The 16,892-nt window shown below is 48.2% G+C and overlaps 1 protein-coding gene across 1 annotated transcript in view; it reads left to right on the forward strand.

Annotated features, from left to right (window-relative positions):
- The first annotated feature begins 15,308 nt into the window (after positions 1–15,308).
- SLCO2B1 (solute carrier organic anion transporter family member 2B1) overlaps positions 15,309–16,892 on the forward strand; it is a 35,100-nt gene continuing 33,516 nt past the window's right edge. Inside the window, exon 1 of the mRNA XM_053934884.1 lies at positions 15,309–15,372. The gene's annotated coding sequence lies outside the window, so the exon portion shown is untranslated. The remainder of the gene's footprint in view (positions 15,373–16,892) is intronic.

Consider the following 16,892-nt stretch of genomic DNA (forward strand, 5'->3'; position numbering starts at 1 on the left):
CCTGCTGCAGAGCAGGAATTGGGGCAGGCAGCCCCTGGCTGTGAGAGTTCACAGAGGATCCTACATTTATTTGTGTCATCATCACCTCGCAACCAGACCTTGCAGACCCCCAGCACCACTGTACTGGTAGAAAAGCAGGTTATTATTGAAATAGAATAGTGATTGAAAACAGGTTATTATTGAAATAATGAGTGAAAAGCAGGTTATTATTGAAATAATGAGTGAAAAGCAGGTTATTATTTTCCAGTGAGTGTAGCTCTACTGCTGTGCCATCCATGGCCCTCAGCTAAGGTATTTTAAAATTACTTGGTTAAAAGTGATAAAAGATTTATGATCAAGCCTTTTTTTTTTTTTAATTATTCCTGTGGCTTAGGCCTTGAGATTAAAGAATTCCAAATTCAATTTTTAAAAAATCTGCTCGTGTTTGCCCGAAAGTAAGAGACAGCATTTGTTTGGTTACATTTTAGAGTTGTACCTGTGGGTGTAGGAGCAGATTTGACTGCAGTGACCTTCTTTCTCCCTGTATCCCAGCAAGTGCCATTTCCCTGCCTTTTCCCCTGCACGAGAAGCTGCTTAGAGATTAGGAAAGGCAGTGTCCTCGCTGGGCTGACAGGACAAGGGGGAATGAACTTCCCACTGCCAGAGGGCAGGGTTCGATGGGATATTGGGAAGGAATTCCTCCCTGCGAGGGTGGGGAGGCCCTGGCACAGGGTCCCTGGAAGTGTCCCTGGTCTTTTTCCTTCCCATAAAGCAGCATCTTCTGGGAAGGCAACACCTTAAACGTCCAGAGAGAGAGAAGCGGGCTGCCTCACAAGGGAGCAGGCAGAAACGCTGCTGCCGAGGTTCTCCCAAGGCACCAGCCCTTGTGCAGGTCAGCATCAGCTCGAGCTCTCCTAATTGCCAGAGCAGTCATCTGTAACGGGCTGCCAGCTCCAAAGGCAAAGGGAGGCTTGGCCCCCGAAGCAGCGGAGTGTTTAGCAGCTGATCTCTCTAATCACCGGGGCTCCTAAGCGCTAATGCAGCATTTTGCTGTCCAGCGGGGATTGCCCGTTCCGCTCAGTCAGACTGCCTGGAGACGAGCAGAGGCTCAGAGGCACAGCCGGGCTCTGCTCCGGGGCACAGGGCCCCGCAGCTGCATCCCGCAAACCCTGCCGGGGATGATCCCCCCCACGCTTGCTTCCTGCTTCCCTCTCAGAATGAGCAGAAAATTACTGCTCTTGAAAAAAATCGACCCCAGGTTCATGGTTGATTAAATAATCTTTCCCTGCTGATTAAATCACTCTGAGCGTCCCAAGGGGATGCTCTGAGGCTGGAGGAAGTATTTTCCAGCATGCTGTCACTGTCCTCACTTTTCCCAAAATATCACCTCCCTTTCTCCAGACAGAAATGCCATCCCAGCCAGAAACTGAGCCCTGCAAGGGGATCTTTGCTCTCCTCTAGACACCAAAGTTATCTCCTCACTTCAGTGCATACCTGGAGCTCAAGAGCTGCAATCCTTTCAGCAGGCCCTTTCAGTGGTATAAAGCCAAATATAAAGTTTATCTGACTATAGAGTTAAAGACAGCAAACTTGCCCAGCTATGGATGGCTAATTCCCTTTTCTAGTTTCTGCTCTTACCATGAAAAGTGCCCACAGCTCCAGGCCCCGCCCAGAGCTGCACTGTGCGCTCAGTGCTGGTATTTCAAGGGTTAAGGCTTGCTCAGGTAGGAAGAAAAATTAACTGTGAGACCATCCCTGTCATCAGCACTTGGTGACAGCTGGCATTGTCAAAATAAAAGTGCTTTAAATAAATTCCTAAGCAGCGTGACCTATTTGCCACCTCATTATCTACAGGCCAAACTCAGTAAATACACGGCCTTTTGTTCTGTGCTCCTTCTGTTGATTTGAATGAGACCCAGTGCTAAGGAAAAGGCGTTCAACAGGAGGGCTGCATTAATTATTTATTTGGCCTTCAATTCTCTGCGGGTTGTCACCGCAGAGCTGCCTCACATCCAGGATGTCTGAAGCAATTGGAAGCTGGCAAAGCGAGCTGTGAAAGCTCTCTGCAGCACAATGAAAGCAGATATTCCAGCAGCAGTCTGGGGGTTTCCCTGCCCCAGAGCCGGGAGAGTGAGGCTGGAGGGACTTTTGCTCCCAGCTTTTCCTTGGACAAGGACCCAGTGTCCAGCAGGACACCGGATGGGGATGCCAATGCCACTGGAGGACACGTGAGCACCAGAACTGGAGGCAATTCCTCATCTGCTCCTCACCCTCACTCCTGTCTTCAATTGATCCGGTATTTTTAAGCCGTGTGCATTATGCAGAGGCACCAGCTGACCCTGGTTGTTTCTGCTTCTGACTCACCTTGGTGCCAATGTCTTCCTTGAGCAACTTCAATTACCTGAAATTCATCCACAGCATTTCAATGTGGATTTCAGGCAGGTGACCGGTTAAGTCTGATGTGTTGCTCTGATTTTTAAAAGTGTTTTCTTTTATAGTTCTTTTGAAAGTTTTAAAGTTCTCATAAAACTTCTTCAGCCTTCTGATCTGTTTACATATTTCTACCGGAGTTCTCACGCAAGGTTCATGTAAATAATGATTGTTTTGCATTCTTCTTTGTGGGACGAGAGAATTGATGGACTGTTGGTTTGACCAGTGTGGTTGGAGAGGTGGCAATTCCATCCTCCAATCCACGGCCACCTCTGGAATTCTATAAATACCAGATGTTCGAATAAAACTTTCTCTTTTTTCTCTTTTGAACTTACCAAGCATCTGTGTACTCACTTCGTGTCCAATAGTGACATCTGGAAGAAAAACTTAACACTTTCAAAAATCAGGGCAACACTGATGAGTGACACCGAAATTGTTCCAGCATGGGGGATGTGGATGGAGCACACTGAGCCGTTCTGGGGGAGCCTGTGGAGATGCAGAGCTGACAGCAGAGCAAAAATGTGCTCAGTGCTGAGAGGGACTGCAAGAAAGAGTCCCTAAAGCAGTGGCAGAGACCTGCAGGGAGCTGGTTGTACACAGCAAAGAACTATTGGCACAGGTCTGCTAATAGAATCAACCAGGACCTCTCAGTCTAAGCCACGTTCCTGCAATTGTTCCAGTCACAGTTTTGTCCACCTAATTCAGCCAAGGCAAGTGCAGGAAGTGACTTAGAGTGTTACCTGCATTTAGCTGAGGTGAACAACTCCCCGAAGTTTCCAGGAGAATCTGCATCCCATTTGCAATTGATTAAATATTATTTGGCAGGCTATTCGGGCAGTGAATTGCTGACATTTTGAAAAGAGCTGTTTGATGATGTAAGACAGATTTAAACCGTGGCCCTTGATTTATGCAAAATGCATACATGGGTAAAATGAGGGGCTGAACTTCCTGCATCCATCTTGGCTGATTTTTTTCTGCTTTCCTCACCTCCCAAATTCTCTGCAGAGAGATTTGGGGAGATTTTTTCAGGTACAAGTTTGAGCATCACCCATTCTGCAGAGCTGTTTCAAAATGTTAATAAATGATGATGCTGATCCAGAGCCAAAGCAGCAGCAAGACATACCAGTCTTAATATTAATAGATGATCAATGTTTATTCAATTCAGGTAGTATTGGGGTTTGCTTTAATAAGTGGCTGCATTTCTGTGTTTGTTTAGGAAATCCAGCAGCACCTAGGGAGTTAAGGGTTGTAAAGGGGATTTCCCCTTCAAATCTGACCTTCCAGAGCTATTGGAAATAGCACAATAATTATATATATATATATATATATATATATATATATATATATATATACATTATATATATATATATATATATATATATATATACATACAGGACCTCTTGTGCTCTTTTTAGATATATTCCAATGTCCTACATAGGGAAGCCAGGAAATTGAACTCGAAGGAGTCCTGAGAGGTTCCCCCACACAAAAACAGAGATGTAGATATCCCTGTAAGGGTTTTTCTTAGCATATTAAGGTAACAAAGAAATTGTAACTATTTTTTGTTGCTGTTGCTCAGGTCAATAGCAGATGAAGGGAAGAAATAGGGTGCTTGGTCAGAAATCTAATCCCATAAACTAAGGCAAGACCCTAGGAATAGAGGGAGACAAATTCTCCTCAGTCTGCAATGTATGGACACAACTCTCTCTGCTTTCCAAAGAAGTCATTACAGCATTAATTTTGGTTGCTGAGCATATCCCAGCTTCACGGCCCCTAAACTGCTGCAAGCCAAAATTTGGGGGTTACAAACCAAAAGCTGTTCTCTTTTACTCCAACCCTGCCCATGCCATTCCATCTCTAACTCCAGCACCAAACCTGAGCCCTTCCCTGCAGGGCAGCTGAGGAAATACCCAGATCCGCAGTGCTGTGCTGCAGGAGCAACAGGGCAAGTGCCAGAGGAGATTTTCCCAAACAATATAAACAGATGGAACCACATTTGGTTTTGCAACTCAACCAGTGGCCCAAGAAAGCCCTGAAAGAGCAGGATGGTCCCGGATTTGTACGCTTAGATAAAGTCCCAGAGGCAGTAATTATTGACAGGAGTGTGACTTCCCACCAACACTCCGGGGCTGAAAAGCTGCTCTGTGAATTTCATGGCAGAAAGCTTCTCCCCAGGTTTTCTGCCTTAGTCTGGCTAAACCAGAAAGACTGTGATTGATAACAGCCTCGTAGAGATTCAGCACTTTGAACCTGCAGGCTGCTCCACCTCTGAGAGAAGCATGAATTTACAGCTTTGCATTAAGAGAGCTGTGCATTAAAAACCCCCAGGATCCTCAGAGAGAATGAAAACGTGCTTGTCTCTCACATCAGCTTCTCAAGCAGCCATCACTTATTCCAGCATTTCAGCTGAGCTGCTCCTCCTGCAGCCTCGGTGGCAGGGAAGGCCTGCCCAGGCTGAGCTCAGGTCAGGTCCCGTTAAGCCGAGCCCTGCTCAGGAGTGAACACAGAGCCAAGCGAGCAGCTGACACTTCCCATCCCCTCCAGACACAAAGGGCAAGCGAAAGCAGAGGGGAAACCCATTCCCAGGGATTTCCACAGGGTGTGGATTGCACAGTGACCATTCCAGAGGTGTTCAGCACCCCGCCAAGGTCATCCCAGGCATCAGTGGCAGAGCCAAGAACCAAACTCGGGAATGGCAAAGGCTCTGAGGAATTTCTGAACTCGTTTGTCTTCTCCTTATTTAACTCCCTAAATAATAAGGACAAAATCATGACCAGCACCCCCCGGATGTGTGTGACAGCCTGTGGGCTTTGTATCCCACAGACCTGGCTGGAGCTGAGCAGCACCTGAGAGCACACTCCAGCACCAGGTGGCTGTCACCTCGGGGCACAAAGATGCTGGGAAAGGCAGACTTAAAGGCATTGCTCGGTGGCTGGAGCTCTGCAAAGTCAGCATTATCCAGGGAACACTCCCCACCTTTCTGAATCCCTTTGTTGGGACACTCCCCGCGAGAGCCCAACCACCAAAAACACACCGAGGGCTCAAATAAACTTCTCTCTAACTGTGGTAAAAGTGATGAAGGGAAATAGAAAAAGTAAAGGCATTTAGACACCTTCCCAATTAGTTTTTAATTTGTTTTCAAAGTGATTGAAGCATGGCAGCTGCGCTGACTTTTGTAAAGGGCCATGAAATCTTTTGCTCCATACGTAGGAAAGGGCAAAGCGACGTAAAATCTTCCACGGCGAAGCTGATGTAAAATGCCTGTGTTCAACCACAAAGCCCCATGCAAACAAACAAACAAACAAACAAACAAAAAACCCAGATTTTACCATGCAGGGGAAAAGCTGGATGTTCCTGGCTCTGACTGGAGCCCAGACTCTGCCTGCTGAAGGCTCCAGGACAGCCCAGAGGTCCTGGGGAGAGGCTCCTGCTTGAGCTGGCTTTGAAAAAGGTGCTCTTCACAACCAACAAAAATAAACGTGTCCACAGGCAACAGCTTGTACAGATTCTCTGCTGTTGTAAATCACAAGTGCACTTTTCCTCTCCAGGTTCAAAACATGCAGATTGCCAGCAAGTAACCATAACAAACAAACAAGAATTAGGAAAAAAAAAAAAAAAAAAAAAAAAAAAAAAAAAAAAAAAACCAAACAAAAAACAAAACCACACCAAAAAAAAAAAAAAAAAGCACAATGTGAACTGCACTTTCCCTCTAAATTAATAATTAAAATATATTGAAATCATCAGAAAAGGAGATTTTAAGACAATTTTTCTTTTTTACAGATGCAGTAGTGGGTAAAAGGACATGAATATTCCCAGCTAAAAGACTTCCCACCAGAGCATATTCCTGACATTTATCAGGCTATAAACAAACACCCACTGAAGAGCAGCACGCTATCCTTAATTAAACAACAACAGTTGGATGGGGGAGGGAGCAGGAGAAGGAAATAATAGTAATTTAGTTTAACTGGGAAAACATGAGCAGCCTTTTAATGCAGCCACAAATGCAACCAGTGACTCAAAACCACAACCTGTGGAATTTATGCTCCAGGCAGGAAAGCACAAATAGCAGCAGGACTGGGCACAGGGACACTTGCTGCATCAATCCCCTTTTGTTGGTGGCACCACACAGAGTTGCTGTAGCTGTAGTTTGAACAGAAGACAAAATGAATTTGTCATCATCAGAGAATCATGGAATGGTTCGGCTTGGAAGGGATCCTGGAAGGGATCACCCAGGGCCACCCCTGCCATGGCAGGGACACCTCCACTGTGCCAGGCTGCTCCAGCCCTGTCCAACCTGGCCCTGGGCACTTCAGGGATCCAGGGGCAGCCCCAGCTGCTCTGGGAAATCCACCTGTTTTCCTTTTTTCTTCCAAAAAAAGAAAATATTCTTTACGCTTTGCTCCTGCAAGCGAAGCTGGGCCGCAGTTTGCCCAGGAAAAGCAATGTTCAGTAAGCAGGGCTCTCAATTCATGCTGGTATTTTTTGGTCTCTGGCTCTGGTAATGGACCTGTAATAATGAAGTAGAGAGCGAGAGCAGCCTGGTGGGAGCTGTGCTCAAAATGCAGATATGGGGTGGGTTTGGGGAAAGGATTAATGGGACTCAGGGCCCTACTGCACTGGGGAGAACCAGCTCAGGGCTGGAGCTGCTGAGAAAGCATTCCAGTAATTCCAGAGGATGAAAAACTTCACTCCAATATGGCTTTCAAGAGTAAAAATACACTGGTAATAGCTACACTAAGCACTATTAATAATGACCACACTAAATAACTGTTAATAATAACTGCACTAAATGACCTCTAAGAGTAACTGCACTTGGAAAGGATGATAATAACATTCAATAAAGAACAAAAATTTTAATTTTCCTTTGAAAATAAAAAGAACTCCCCATAATTTAACATTTAAATTTGATGTTCTGGATAAGACATTCTGCACAGGTATGTGGGACAGTTAAAAAGCGGGTTCAAAAAGCTTGGAATTGTGTGCTTAACTCTTACAAAAAGTTCTAAGGCTTGAGATGCAAATTTGGAAATGGCTCACTTGGCACAGTGTCTTACAAGGGAGAGTAACTTCAAGTGAAAGCTTCAATTAGCACAGCATTTAGCAACGTTATTAAGTTATCTTTTGTGGGAAAAGCCCTGGAAAGCACAATCTTAATGCAGCTGAGACATCCCAATTCCATAAATAAAAAAGTGGGAAGGACACGATTTATTATCCTGAAAAGCAGGGGAACATGTGCTGTAATGCATTAGAGCAGGAGCTTTAAATAACAATTGTGGCAGCTTGCAGGATGTGTTTTCAGAGCAGCTCTTCGCAGCGGCTCATCCCTGGATAGAGCCCTGGATAGAGCTGGCTCCAGAAAGGTGTGAACGTCAGTTCTGGACCTGCAGGGCTCATTTTCGGTACCTGGAGGTGAATAACCACAGTGGACTCATCCCACTCCGGTGTCTCCTTTTCCCCAGGTCTTTGGGATCAGTCGGGCCAGAGGTGGGAAGGAAGGAGGATGTATTTACTTAGTCACTCCTTGGGATGTGTTTATTCCTTGGGATGTGTTTATTCCTTGGGATACATTCATTCCTTGGGATGTGTTCATTTTCTGGGATGTGTTTATTTTCTGGGATGTGTTTATTCCTTGGGATGTGTTTATTCCTTGGGATGCATTCATTCCTTGGGATGTGCTTATTCCTTGGGATGTGTTTATTTTCTGGGATGTGTTTATTCCTTGGGATGTATTCATTCCTTGGATGCATTCATTCCTTGGGATGTGTTTATTTTTTGGGATGTGTTCATTCCTTGGCATGTGTTTATTTTTTGGGATGCATTCATTCCTTGGGATGTGTTTATTTTTTGGGATGCATTAATTTCTTGGATGCATTCACTTCCTGGATGCATTCATTCCTTGGGATGTGTTTATTTTTTGGGATGTATTCATTCCTTGGGATGTATTCATTCCTTGGATGCATTCATTCCTTGTGATGTGTTTATTTTTTGGGATGCGTTCATTCCTTGGATGTGTTCATTCCTTGGGATGTGTTTATTTTTTGTGATGCATTCACTCCTTGGATGCATTCATTCCTTAGGATGTGTTTATTTTTTGGGATGCATTCATTTCTTGGATGCATTCACTCCCTGGATGTATTCATTCCTTGGGATGTGTTTATTTTTTGGGATGTGTTTATTTTTTGGGATGCATTCACTCCTTGGGATGTGTTTATTTTTTGGATGTGTTCATTCCTTGGGATGTGTTTATTTTTTGGGATGCATTCACTCCTTGGATGTAGTCATTCCTTGGGATGCATTCATTCCTTGGATGCATTCATTCCTTGGGATGTGTTTATTTTTTGGGATGCATTCACTCCTTGGCATGTATTCATTCCTTGGGATGTGTTTATTTTTTGGGATGCATTCACTCCTTGGATGCGTTCACTCCTTGGCATGTGTTTATTTTTTGGGATGCATTCATTCCTTGGATGCATTCATTCCTTTGGCCCACCATGTGGGTGCCCTAGAGCATGTTCTAAGCTCTGCTAGGCTCGGGCACAGTGCACCAAGCAGGGCAGCACAAAGGAGGATTGTTGCATCCTGGGATTGGGGTTTTAGGGCTCACCTGGGCCCCAGGCTAACTGGGGCAGGCTGGAATCCCAGGAAAGCCCCCGGGGGATCCAGGTGGGATGAGCTCTGCAGACAAGACAATAGCTGGGTTTATGGGAGCACAGAGCTGCAGCGGGGAATAAATCACATTGCTGAGGGAAGGACATCAAATCAGGGTAGGGAAGCTTTGCACTAATCCTGTGTTGTAATGACAGCTTAAAAATTGGGAACTTTGATGAGTTCAGAGATTGACTTAAAGCTCTTTAATTTGGCTTCCTGGTATTTAATCTCTTAACTTCGCGTTCTTAATCAAAACTCGGGGCGTCTCTTTAATCTCGTGTGTACAGACTGGAAGATTAGAGGCCCTGAGCTGCCTCTGGCACACAGCTGGAGCTCCCCTTTGCCTTCTCCTGCCCCCAGAGGCATTCCAGACTTGGGGAGAGGTCTGGGGAGAAAAGGGAAAGCCCATAAACATCCTCTGGCAGAGAGCAACTCTTCAGCGAAGAGTTAAAATCCATCTGAGCCCCCGTGTGTGTTTCTTTTAAAACATTCCACCATTCATTTTAAATTCCCTCCACTTTCCTGGAAAGTCCTGGCAAACCTTTATTTACCTCATTGTTAGTGCTGGTTGTCCTGGTTTATCTGTTCCTGAATTATTCAAATAGAGGCAGGGGCTATGCAAAAGTAATTTCCCGAAGTTCAGTAGGAGTTTTGAACTCTTTTCAACTTAGTTTGCTGCCAGTGAGCCAGAATTAAACTTTTCTTAATCTGGATTGTTTCCTTACAGAGCACGTACAGCTGGACAGGGCAGCAAAAGTTATCCGGGGGTTTATTTAGAGGAGCAGGGAAAGGTCAGAGGGAAAAAGACATTTGCTATACAGACCAGCAAATAAACACAGGAAAAAATTGCTCAGTGGATAAAAAGAACGTTTCCAGTGTGGCTTCTGACACTCTGATTTTTGTGCAGTGCCTTTGCAACACAAATGTTATTCACAGAATACAAGGATTAAGATGAGATCTTCCTCCCTCCCTTGAGGAAGATTAGGAAACTTTTAAGAAACATCCCTGAAATGATTAAGTCATCGTTGTAAAACCTATGTGAAGTAATTTTAAAAACTGTGGGGTGAAATTACCAGTGTTACACGTTTTTCATATTGCCTGAATAGCACAAAATAAATTTTTTAAGGGATGAAAGCCAGCAGCAGGATATCAGGAAAAGGGCAGGACTTCTCTTGAGGCTTGCACAGTACCTTTCTCATATACATATATATATAAAAAAAAAAACATAAATGATGTTCTAGTGAACAGGAGAGTCCTGGATCCTACTAATTCATTGCCAGGCCTGACTGCAGCACACATGGGATGAGGATTCTCTGGGATGAGGACTCGCAGACTGGGAGGAGGAGAAAGGCAAAAGAGGCATGGCACAAGCAGCAGGGCTGTGCAGAGGGCACTGAGCGAGGCCTGGGATGTGCCCTGGGAAGGGAAGGGAAGGGAAGGGAAGGGAAGGGAAGGGAAGGGAAGGGAAGGGAAGGGAAGGGAAGGGAGTTGGTTTTTTGAGGATCTCAGCATCTCCAGCTCTCACCAGGCCACCTGCAGAAGGTGGCTGTGAATCAGCACTTCGGCTCCTCCGGGAGGTCACATTTCTCCCCTGAGGTGTTTTCCCTGGAAGCTGCAACACTCAAATACCTCAATCCGAAGCCCCTTGGGAGGACAAACTCAAACTCCCACCCATGATCTGCTCCCTGGCACAACAGGGTTTTGATTGAGAGGCACCCAAATTTGTGACCCTGCAAGCAAAACCCCAGCCATGGGAATGGAATCCTGGAATCCCAGAACCCCTGAGGCTGGAAAAGACCCCTGAGGCCAAGCTGTGCCCCAGCCCAGAGCACTGAGTGCGACATCCAGGCCTTCCTGGGGCACCTCCAGGGACAAATCCCTGGGAATTGGGAATTTCCAGCAGTGGCAGCACTAAGCCTTCTCCCCACCCCGGGTTTATTTTTCCCCATGAAGAGTTCTACAGGGTAATCCAGTGAGCAAAGAGCATTTCTGGGCTCACAAACCTGATCTTCAGAGCAGGAGAAAAGCAGGATGAATGTGCTGCCTTGGTCCCGCCCAGCTTTCAGGCTGTATCCTCAGAGTTTTACAGTCTGGTGTAAAATGCACTCCCCGGGTTGAAGGAGAACTGTTTGGTTTTAAGATGGGGCAGAATTAATTTTCTGATGGCTTAAATAAAGGGTTTTTCAAAGCTCTTTTTGTGATTGGAATTATACACAGGTCATTTTCCCTCACTAAGGAGAAGCATGTGAAGTACTTGGAAATTTCTCACAACGGCAAAGCAATAATCACCTCTGAGATAATGATTTTCTTTTTATGACACCAGTACCCTCTTGCTTTTAACATTTGCATTTTAATATCTCGAGAACAAAGACTTTCCCGCATATTGTTCCAACAAAAAGCTGTTTTCCAGTCTAACTTGTAATTTTTCAATCACATTAATAACCCTCAAAGCACTTTTATTACTGAGGGTATTTGAAGAGTTTTGTAAAAAGTTAACTGCATTTTCTGTAACATTACGGGGAAAAAATTGCCACATAGATGTGAGCTGACAAGTTTGGGGGGGTTTAAACTGATGGATGACAGATAAAGCACCTGTGTGTCGCTGAGTTGACAAGTATTTTATCCGTGTAAGCAGATAAATATGAGCTTGGAACTTCTTCATTCTTCTTTAAATACACTCACTTAATCTGGCACAGCATTAGTGTAACAGATCCCACTGCAGCTTCTCAGCAAAACATTGAGACAATTCGACACCTAAGTTATTAAAATGATTATATTATTTATTGTATATCTCTATTTAGGGTTATGTTTATATTTATAGTTATATTATTACTATTTTATGTCCACTAACTCTTTGTAGGCAGCGTTTCATGGCCGCAGCTCAGAGCTGGAAGTGATGCTGTGCAAAAGGGGTAACAAAAAATCTTTTCTTCAGAATTTTAAAACATCTTTTCCTTTAAACAGAAGCAACAGAAGCTCCTTGAACTAATAGCACATTTAATACTAAAAAGTGCTTAAATGCCTTTAGGCATCCAAATGCAGGGCCTTTTGTTTTGCCCTATTTGTCTACAAATAATTTAAATTCACTTTCCCGCTCGGTTTCTCCGCGGTTTTTAAGGCAAGACCTTCGGATGGCGTTGCTCTCCCGTAGGAGCAGCGAGGCAGCAATTCCCAGGGTCGTGCTGCCATCTGGGGTTCCAAGCTGGAAAGGAACGGGCAGGGACACCTTCCCCTGCCCAGGCTGCTCCAACCCGGCCTGGAACACTTCCCGGAATGAGGCAGCCACTTTTGCATTAAAAAAGATTTCAACCGTCATAAATCTCAAAAAACAAAAAAAAAAAACAAAAAAAAACCAAAAAAAAAAAAAAAAAAAAAAAAAAACAAAAAAAAAAAAAAAAAAAAAAAAAAAAACAAAAAAAACCACCACCAAACCCCAGGAACCTCTTTCCCCCCCTCCTTTTTTTTTTTTCCTGTTAAGAAAATAATAGAAAAGTCTCTTCTTGCTGCAGAAATCCTGTGATTTCCCAATTCCTGTTTCCCAGAATCTGACGCATCCTGGTCTTATTTCCTTTGGTGGTGGTTTGGGATTTTTTATTAAACAGGAACATTTGCTCAGAGAGGACAAATTATTCACTTTGGTTCTGACTGAAATCCCAAAAGCAGATGACCCTTTCCCGTTGTCCTCTACAGGCATTACAACTACGGACATTAAAAGGCAGGATCCAAGCGGGGATTCAGAAGGCAGCCCCAAAATTCATAGAGGCAAGGCAGCTGATTACCACCAGCCCCCAGTTTAAATCCCAGCTCTGTAAACAATTTCTGCAGAATTCCAAACATTTGCATCCCAGCTTTCGGCTGGCCCTCTGTGAGGCATCAGCAGAGCCCAGATGTGAAGTCCCAGCCCTGATGCAGCTGGTTTTTCCTAGCCCCACACACAGAAGTGGCCACACGTCCCATTTCCCACACAGGACACTGAGCTGCTCCTTTCCAATCCCAGCTGAAGTCTCGAGCCAAGAGCAGAGCTGCAATAAGCAGCAGAACACGGGCAGTTATGGGATTCCTAATTTTCCCGGCTGGAAGCCTGGCTTTGTCCATCTGTGCACATCTCTCATCTCAGATGGGAGATTTTGCAACCTCTTTGCCCAAGCAGGTGCTGCTGTCATTTCCTGTGACCTGCTCCCGAGTGTTCCAAGGAATACTCCTTCCTGCACAAGCTCCAGAGGACTCAGCCCCCCTCCCCTGACCCAGCACTTTGTGTGCCCACTGAGGCTTTAGTGCTCGCTTTTAGTAGGAATTACCCTTCTGGGGAGGCGCTCGGGGTCTGCCCATCCCAGTATTTGGAGGCCAAAGCCCGGCATAAGCTAAAAGCTGCGGGAGCAGCGGGAAATCTCTTGGCCAGAAAGCGGCAGCAGCAGGCAGGACACAGCTCCGGGGGCACCAGGACAAACACCGCCCTCCTCTGAACACCCCGGGGCTTTTTAGGGTTGGGCTGGGCTGAGGGGTTTTACACTTCGCCTCCCTGTCCGGGCAGGGACACTTCCAGCGTCCCAGGCGGCTCCCAGCCCTGTCCAGCCTGGCCCTGGCTGCATGAGCATCCTTTGGGAGCATCCCACGGGGATGTCCCAGAGCTGGGCCGTGGAGCAGCGGGACGAGGAGCTCTGGGCACCGCCTGGCCGTGGGATGGAGCAGCAGCGGAACTGCGAGCAGCTCGGGACGAGAGCTGAGGAAGAGTCATTAGATGGTGCTCTTCTTCCATGGAATGTCGCAGCGTGAGCCTCCTGCCTCTCCAGTCCTGGGTATCCCCCTTTCCCTGCCGTGTCGGGGCTCTTTGGGGTGTCTGCCCCATGCTCCCCTACACTCTCCTCTTCCCCTGGGTTACAGAGGAGCTCTGCCCTCCCAGCCCCAAACCGAGCCCGTTCCGGGGCTCCTGGGGGATGCTCTGTGCACGTCCCCCGGGAAGGAAGGAGCTCTGCAGCTGTAAGATATTAAGAATATTTGTTTCCATCCAATAATGCCTTCCTGGCACCCTGCAGGACCCGTGGAGCTGGTGAAGTTTCTCTCCTGCAGTGGCAGCCCTGCTCGGGAGCACAGCTCGGGGTCACTTGGTGCAGAGTGCTTTGGGACACACTGCTGTGGCTGTCTCCTGCTCAGCCAAACGCTTCTGTGCTGCCAGGGCTAATAAAGGGGCTGTTTAATTTCTGTGTAATGAGCTGGCAGAGGAAGCAGATGATCCTCCCTTGGGAAACATCAAGTCCCTCTGCCCAGCGTGTCCTGTGGGCTGTGCCGTCCCTCAGAGCCACACCAGAAATGCCAGGAGGGAAAGGTCACTGTGCCTTTCTCTGCCCCTGCTGCACCACCACCCTGGGAGGGGAAATATCCCACTTGGAGCTGGATATCCAGGAGCTTCTTGTGCCTTCTGGGATGAAGAGAGAGCAGGGAACTCACCAAAGGGCTCTCCCTCCATGCCTGACATTCCCCCTGTCAGGACTCTGCAGCTGTCCTGCTCTCCAAGCTGCAACTCTGTGAAATCCAAGTGTGAATTTGCCCTGGCAAAGCTCGCCTGTGTTTGTGCACCTGTCTGCTGGCAGAGCTGGGGGTGCTCACCTGGAGAGGAGAAGGCTCCAGGGAGAGCTCAGAGCCCCTGCAGGGCCTGAAGGGGCTCCAGGAGAGCTGGAGAGGGACTGGGGACAAGGGATGGAGGGACAGGAGCCAGGGAATGGCTCCCACTGCCAGAGGGCAGGCTTAGATGGGGCTGCCTGTTTGTTAACTTCTCCAGTTCCCGTCTGGAAAAGCCTCAGTGTTCAGAGAACTGGGGAGACCTTGAAAATAAATAGTCCAGGGTTAGATAAACAAAGTTTCTCTTTCCCAAATCCCAGGATTACACCACGGCTTCAAAATTTACAGAAAAAAAACCCCTGCAGATCAAGAAATCGAACAAGAAAATGAACCCAAGGAAACTTGCAGGCAGGGGAGAGGGGACTGGAGCCGGGGGATGGAGGGAAAGCCAAGCCCAGTTTGGACTGGGACTGGGTAAGCCGCTCACAAAGCCCGGGCTCAGCAAACCGCACACTCCGTCCTTCTGGGATTGCAGCTTCAGGAAAAAGAAAACACAGACACAAAATAACCCCTATTGAAAGGGATTGCAAAAGTTGTGCTCCGGCTTTTAAAAGTGCAGGCGAAGCCCCACCTCCGCTCTCCGCACACCCATCCCCACCTCCGGGCGGGCAGGAAAAGGAGCGAATGGCCCCGGCTCTGGTGGCAGAGGGAAAGTTTCGCTGCCAGCGGGAGAGCACCAGGAGAGCCCCGGACCCAACGGTGAGTATGGCAGCACCTGCCCGCAGCCCGGCGTGCGGAGTGAGGATGACTGCGGTGCTGGGAGAAAGGTGAACTTTCTGCCGCCGGCTGCTCTGGCGAGGCTGCTGGATCCGCTGGGGCTGCGAGCGGCTTCACGGGGAGAAAGAGGAGTGGCAGCACGCCTGCTCCGTGCCTGCCTTCTGCACGTGTGCTTTGTCGCTTCCTCTCTGCCCGTGCCTAATCGTTTGAGGGTCTTTTTTATCCCCAGTGAGGCAGCCCCGCTTGTTTCTCCCCTTGCGGGGAATTTTCCCAGTTTTCCCAACGCTGCCCCGGTGGCTTTCTCTCGTGGTTTCACTTCTCCTGTAACGGCAGTGGCTCTTTGCAGCCCGGATCTTGGGGAGACGCCAGGCAGCCCTGGAGCTGACCTGTGCCCGGCTGCCACAGGGAGCCTGGCCGAGCCAAACCCCTCCAGCAGGGCGCTGCTCGGGAGGAGAGCTGATCCCGCAGCCCTGGAGTCGTGGAAGGGTCTGGGGTCAGTGCTGGGCTGCTCCTGCCGGGCTGTTCCTTGGCTGCTGGGGTCTGCGAGCGGGGTTTCTGCCGGCTCCTGCAAACGGGGGAGCTGCCGTGTCCCTTCAAGCCTTTGGGGTGGGCATATCCCCCGGGAGCCAGCCGTGGGAACAGCCTTCCCTCCCTGGAGCACGGGTTCCAGGCCTGGGGTGAGGTTGGCCACACCTGCTGCCTCTGTCAGGTCGCCGCTGCGGTGTCGCTGCTGGCCATGGGGACAAGGGGACGGCTCTGCAGGGGTGGGGTGGGCGCGTGTCCCGTCCTGTGCGGGGGCTGCTGCTCTGATCCCACCTCTGGAGATGGGTACCCCTGGGTGGGCAGCTCCTGTGTCAGGAGGGAATGGCACTGCCTGTCCCAGAAAACGCCCCTTCCTCCGTGGTTCCTGGCTCCCAGTGCTTCCCAGTGCTTCCCTGGGGGTGCTGCTCTGCGCCGTGCTCTACCCTGGACCTGCCGCGTGTGCCCTGGCTGGAGGTGGATTAAATACTGAGCCATGATGTGGCTGAGTGCGCGTTTGAGGGGTGGCTTGGGAGCTTCATTTCCCCCCTCAGCACCTGCCGTTGGCACCCCAGGCTTTGGGAAGGTGATTTTCCAAGGAAATGGAGGCAGCGTGGGAGGCACCGCAGCGGTGAGGGGAATTCCTGGCTTGAGACACGAGCTGAACACCAGGCTCTGAGGCGTCGTCCAGGGAAAACGGAGAGAGAGTGCAAGGCTGGAGAAAGCCCAGGACAAGATCACGCCCAGGGATGCAGGAAAGGGCTTGTTGCTGTCTGGCAGCTTGGCTGGGGCCAGCTGTGGTTCCAGCTGCAGGTCTGGGCATTTCCAGATGAGAATCTCCATTTTCACTGGGCTGTCTTGGTCCCTCCGAGCGTACAGATGACAGTGCAGTCCACCAATGTTAAATAATGGAAGAAGGACATGGAGTAGTTCCCCCTGCTGCCCAAAATACCAGCGTTTCCTCCTTTTCCCGTGCCAGCTCC

The sequence above is a fragment of the Vidua chalybeata genome, chromosome 2, assembly GCF_026979565.1.
Source record: "Vidua chalybeata isolate OUT-0048 chromosome 2, bVidCha1 merged haplotype, whole genome shotgun sequence".
In the NCBI taxonomy this organism is placed as follows: Eukaryota; Metazoa; Chordata; class Aves; order Passeriformes; family Viduidae; genus Vidua; species Vidua chalybeata.